The sequence below is a fragment of the Cricetulus griseus genome, chromosome 2 (genome assembly GCF_003668045.3).
Source record: "Cricetulus griseus strain 17A/GY chromosome 2, alternate assembly CriGri-PICRH-1.0, whole genome shotgun sequence".
Lineage (NCBI taxonomy): Eukaryota > Metazoa > Chordata > Mammalia > Rodentia > Cricetidae > Cricetulus > Cricetulus griseus.
In genome coordinates this window covers 43,792,814-43,798,926 of record NC_048595.1, presented here as the reverse complement: position 1 = coordinate 43,798,926, position 6,113 = coordinate 43,792,814, and positions in this window count along the sequence as shown.

Sequence of the window (6,113 nt, the reverse complement as noted above, 5' to 3'; positions counted from 1 at the left end):
TTCCAAGTCCCATCTACCAAGGGGTTAGAAAGTCACTGGACAATCATTCAGTGCAGCTCCTGTCCTCACAGAGTTCCATGTGTGCAGAAAATGACCCTCCTCAGTTAGGAAGAACTGAAGAAAAGTGACAGTCAAACTAAGTGGAGACCATTATAATCTCCCAGGATTCCTGCTAGAAAGAAACAGGCATATTGAATTCCTTAACCAAACCAAATGAATCAAGACTGACTTAGCCACGTTCAAAGTCGTAACACAAACACTATAGTTATCCTGGATCAATGGGATGGGAGCAAGAAAAGCCTTTGAAAACACTAAGAAGAGTCTGCACTCTCGTCACATACTAACCAGATGTGAGACCAGGGGCTCTGTTTTCTGCAGGTTTCCCTACTTAACCCTCCAACAGCCTGGCGTGTCTTAGCACTTCCATCCCCCCCACACACAGCAATCTTGTGTTTTTATTATCATCTCTACTATACAAGTAGGGAAAAGGAGGCGAAGAACAGTTAAGCCACTTGCCAAGGTCTCAGTTAGGAAAAGAATTCTTTATCATTCACCTGATAGCTGCTATGGTTGGATATCAAGTGCACTCACCACAAGGTTCATGTGTGGAAGGCTTGGTCACCAGCTACTGAGAGATGACTGGATCATGTGGACCTAACTTCATTAACATGTGAATCTATAATGAGTTCACAGCTGAGTGGACTACTGGGAGGAGGGGACTAGCTGCAAGAGATGGAGAATGTGCTTTTTAAGGACATATCTTTTCTCTGGCTCTCTTGGTGTCTCTGCTTCTTGCCTATTGCAAAGTGAGCCACCTTGTTCTGCCCTGTGCTCATGAGCCCCAAGACAACAGAATCAAGTGACCATGGACTGAAACCTCCAATGCCATGAGCCAAAGTAAACCTTTTAAGTTGTGTTCTCCAGTATTTGGTCATGATAATAGAAAGGCTGACACCTACAGAGTTGGTGGGGATTCCTCAGAGCAGCTCTCTTCCTGCTACTCTTCTGCCTATTTTCCACCTCTGCCTGGTTGAATAACCTACGTGTGGAAAGCCCAGGCATCAGAAGGAACAGACCACTTAAGGGGAACATAATACCAATAGAAGAGGTCAAATGATAAGTGCTTCAACAAATAAACAAAAACAATTACAGGCCATCAAACCAATGGAGCCCCAACAAGTTCATGCTTTGAATGCTAGTTCAGCCCTTGACCTGCCTAAACATGTGCCATTCTGTGTTCTGCGCTGAGTGAGCTCAGTCCTGCCTCAGTTGGTCACAACATGAAGACGTCTAAGAACTCAAAGAGATAAGATTGGCAATACCGCCTCTACTGCATCTCCATTCCCTCCGGTCCCACTGGCATCCAGTCTCCAGCAGCTTGGAAGCTTCTCTTAAAAGTCCAGCTTGCTGCCTGCCCTGCTGTCATCAAATTCTTTTTGTTCCATGTCCTCATTTTGTGGACTAATCTATTAATGACGTTAATGAATTGTGTACCTAGTTCAATTCTGGGCAGTAGAAAATATAATGAAACAGACAGATCTTGTTTTAGGACAGGAAATGGAGTCACATTTTAGATCAGCTTTTTCTGTTGTTGTTCTTTGCCTTAGCAGTCACATCTGAAAAATGGGGCAAGTCCTCACCATTTCTATTGAGGTATCTGAAGAAGTCACTTCTCCCGCCTCTCTTGTATGATAGGGTCTTACTATGAAATCCTAGCTAACCTTGAATTTTCTATGTAGACCAAGCTGGCCTTGAACTTACAGAGACCCACCTTCCTCTGCCTCTCAAGTGCTGGCATCAAGTGCTTTGGCCACCATATCTGGCATCTTTTGATCATATTTTAACATATGCATGTCACATCTCCAGAAGTATGTTTGATTTTGAGTGTGTCATTCACTTCTGATGCTGATTCTATAGATCTATGGTCAAACCTGAGGCTCTGCCATCCAGAGAAGCTCCATGCTGGTCCATCCTGAGACTACACTTAGAAGAATAAGGCTCCTCAAAAACTCTTTGCAACATGGGCTTTGCACATAGTTCAATCACCTTCTACTTCTTTTTGCTGTCAAAAATCAATTGTCTGTCAGGGAGCAATGCCGGTAGCCCTCCTCCAGAGTCTTCCCTGGATGCTCAGGTCAGTCAGGCTACAGACTCAACTCTGTCATAAGGAAATAAGGGACTTTACTATGGTGTGATGTCTTCTCTAGTCAACCCTTAGGACTCTGCTAATCTTGAGTTCTTATCACATGTTGTGAGGAGGTGGCAGGTGCCTTAAAACAGTTGTATAGATAAGGCTCTGTGCAACCAGCTTCCGTACTGATTAAAGTGGCCCATCCTATGGGAATGTCAGAGTCCCTGGTGTTGAGGAACAAGTAGAAAGATGAGAAGTGGATTTAAGTCCTTCCCAGAAGGCATTCATATGTAACTCTGGCTCTTTTGTTTGTTTGTTTGTTTGTTTCTGTGAAATGAAGTTAACAGTGTGCATCTCATAGATCCTTTGACTATGAGATTGAGTCACACATCTGGCCCAGCAGCAGGCACACAGTAGTCAATGAGTAAGGGGTCCTTACAGCTCACTGATTGGCTTGTGGGGCCCTGGGCACCTCAAAGCTGAGAAGGAAACCAGAGGCTAGTTGGAAAAGGCCTTTGATCTGACAGACCAGAGTGGTTTCTGACTCATGTGGCCTTCCTGGGGATGCTTTATTTCATTTTTCCTCTCACACAGACAGGGCCAGACATAGTGGGAACACCAGTGGATGGCATTTGGCCTTCTCATTTCTGCCTCTCTTTTAGACATGTGAGACCAGCTGTACCTTTTCCCAACCTCTCCTCACTTAGCTACAGAAGGCCTTTTTGCCTCCTCCTCCTTCCCTCCCCTCTTCCTGCATAGCTCACCACTATGGCCTGTGTAAAAGCTGATCTTGATGGAGATGGTGGGGTGTGCCAGAAAGAGCTAGGAAATCAGACATGGAGACATCTAGTTCTCACTGCCCCTTGAGATCTGTGTGTCTTCAGCTCTTCCAAACCTTGGTGTTCATTACCTATTGCTCTGTAATAAACAACTCCAAATTTAGCAGCTTTCAAACAAGTGTTCACTGTCTCACAGAGTTTCTGTGGTCCAGAGCCCAACAGAGCTATGCCACATGGGGCCAGCTCAGGGTCACTTGTGAGGTTCCAGTTTTCTGAATGCTTGACTGTCACTGAAAGGCCTGCTTTCCCAATGGCTCTTGGCAGGACACCTGGGGTCCTGGCAACGAGTCTCTCAAAATGGCAGCTGGCTTTCAAGAGGAAGTGGCTCACTGGAAAGCCAGGATGATTAACGAGATGCATAGCCCTTCTATAACCTCATGTTGGGAATGACATATCATCACCATCCCGTCTGCCATGCATTATTGATCACATAGACCAGCTCTGGGACACTGCAGAAGGGATTTGTGCTTTGGAGTAAATATTAGGAAACAGAATTATTGGGGCCTTCTTAGAGGCTGCCTTTCTGCTATGGGGTGAATTGTGCCCCAATCTCCAAATTCATAGGTCAAAGATCTAGCCTCTACTACCTACAATTGCAACCATACTTGAAGATGAGGCCTTTAAAAGGAGGTTATGTTAAAATGAATCCAATGTGATTATCATTCTCCCAAGAACACACAGATGGGTACATATGGAAAAAAACAGCTATGAGCCAGCTATGAGCACAAGAGGGAGATTTCAGAAGAAGCTAACTCTGAAAATACCTTGATCTTAGACATCTAGCCTCTAAGACTGAGAAAATGTATTTCTGTGAAGGCCCCAGTTTTTGATGCTTGATATGGCAGCCAGAGCAAGCTAATTCATTACCAGATCTCAGCCACCTTGTCTGCTGCATGAAGATGACTGTGCTAACCACAAACAACATTGTAACCTTTATGTCTACAGCAGGGACTAGCACAGAGCTCATTCAACATGTCTCCATGAACAATCATATCTTGCCCAGTTCTTTTCCTCCTCCTTAGTAATAAATGGGGTGGGATTCCACAACCTCAGAGGTCTCAGTATTAAGTAGATCTCATTCCATCCTAGTAGGAATAATTCTGGCCCTGGGCTTTGGAGGGTAAGAAGCAGGCCATAGTTAGCAGAGGGCATTTTTATCTTTAGGGGCTATTAGGGCCTTCAGTCACATCATGGGACAAGAAGTCCATTTTTTTATGCTGGGGCAAGACAGGAAATGACTCACATCACAATGGCTCCTCTGTAGACAGTACATGGCAAATGCTATCGGGGCCATCTTTCCCAAATGAATTTAAGGCATGACTGGTAACTTCTGTAACCTAAAGAGGGGTCAGGTGCAGCCTTGATTCTTTTAGGTCTCAAAGAAACCCAGGACAAATGGCTAACAGAGGTGCCTATTTAACATACCAAAGCGGACTGATGCTGCCCACCAGGTTCTCTCAGCAAGGCTAACAGAGTCCTGGCTCCTCTCTGCACTTCTCACCCTCCCCTGCTACCCTAAACCTCTCCAGCCCCCCCACCCGGCCCCGCCCAGCTTTGCTTCCCTTCCCTTCTGGCAACATCTCTGATCACTAAATAATTCAACCATTTTAGCTACACACTCTCTCTTTGTTCTCCTGGCTCTCTGCTCTTGGTCCCTTCTTGGTTCTTCTCCCTCTCCTGGCCCCTTCTCTTGTCCCTCTTTCTTCTCTTCCTCTCTTGCTCTCCCTCCCGCCCCCCTGGTCTATTCTGTTGGCCATGGTCAGTCTGGATCCTTCCTCATGCCTCCTCCTCATGTCTACAATAAAATCCTTCTTCTCAACCACACCTAGGAATGAGCATACTTTCATTTTCATTCAGATTCCAGGTTTGCCTACTCCTCTGACCCCTCTGCCCTTGAAAGGTGCCAGGCAGTGGGAGCAGCGTAGACTGATTTGTGCTTCGGGAGAATCGTTCCAGCAAAGAACAGAAGTGATTGGAAATGCAAAAACTAGATCAGTGGCTCCCAAAGGATGGTCTGACATTCCCTAGAATAGGAGTCCCAGTGACTGGAGTCACATTACCAAGCTAGACTCATGTTTACATACTCTGGAAAAAAACAATATGGAAGCCTAAGCTAGAGCAAGGCTAATATTAGAGTACTGGCCCTTACATCCTTTTTTAAACCTTCATGTTAACCATGTTTGTTATCAATCACAATCCCGCACGCAGTCTACAAACACAGTTTCCATTTTTCAGGTGTGAAAATGAGGTTCAAACAAGTTAGAGCAGATAACAAATCCACAGAACAGGCATCCAATGTTTTGTCCACATGGGGATACTTTTGAAAGCAGTGATGCTAATAGGATGGGGTTAATAGGTCAGTACTGTCCTGGGCTAACCAGGACATACGGCCAGCCTTCAGATCTAAAATGGGACAGAGCTGGAGTCCAAATTCAGAAGTGGAGAGTCCCATTTCTATATCCTCCTCAGCCCACCTCTGGGGATTTGCTGCCTTGTCTCAGCCTGGGGAAAGCAGGGAGCCGGGTCTGCAGTTCTGGGTCACTGCTGGTCAATCATCCAGATGGGAAGGAAGAGTGCAGTTTTGCCTGACTGCTCCTCATCTGGGCTAGCAGGTGACCTGATTCTGCTTTACCTCCAGTCCAGAGCATGGATGGCATTCTCTGGTTCTGTTGAGACATACTGTGAAGATCAGAACCAAAGGAGGCTGCCTTGGGCTCTTCTAGAATACTCTTCCATAGATGCTAGGATCTATTGTCCCACTGTCTCACCCAAAGGCCTGGAAGAACTCTGCTGCACTGGCATCCAGCATTTTCATTGAGGTACTGGTTGTTCCCACCCTATTGGGTGTTTGTGAGCACACTATAATTTACAAAATGACATGTGCCCCCCCCCCCACCGCCTTGGCTGCTTCCTTTAGGCCTCACACCTGCCTGTGATGAGGGACTCCAGGTAGTTCTCACTGGGGAGATAAGCATCCGCATCTGGGACTGACAGGAACAGAGCAATTTGCACAGTCAGCAGCCAGTACATCATGGCCCAGCTTGTCTTTCTTCTGTAATTGCCCACTCTGCCATTTATGGATTTAGAAATGGAAAACCTTGCCAAATTGCTTCAAAAAAGTAAATCTGAACTCATAAAATCTC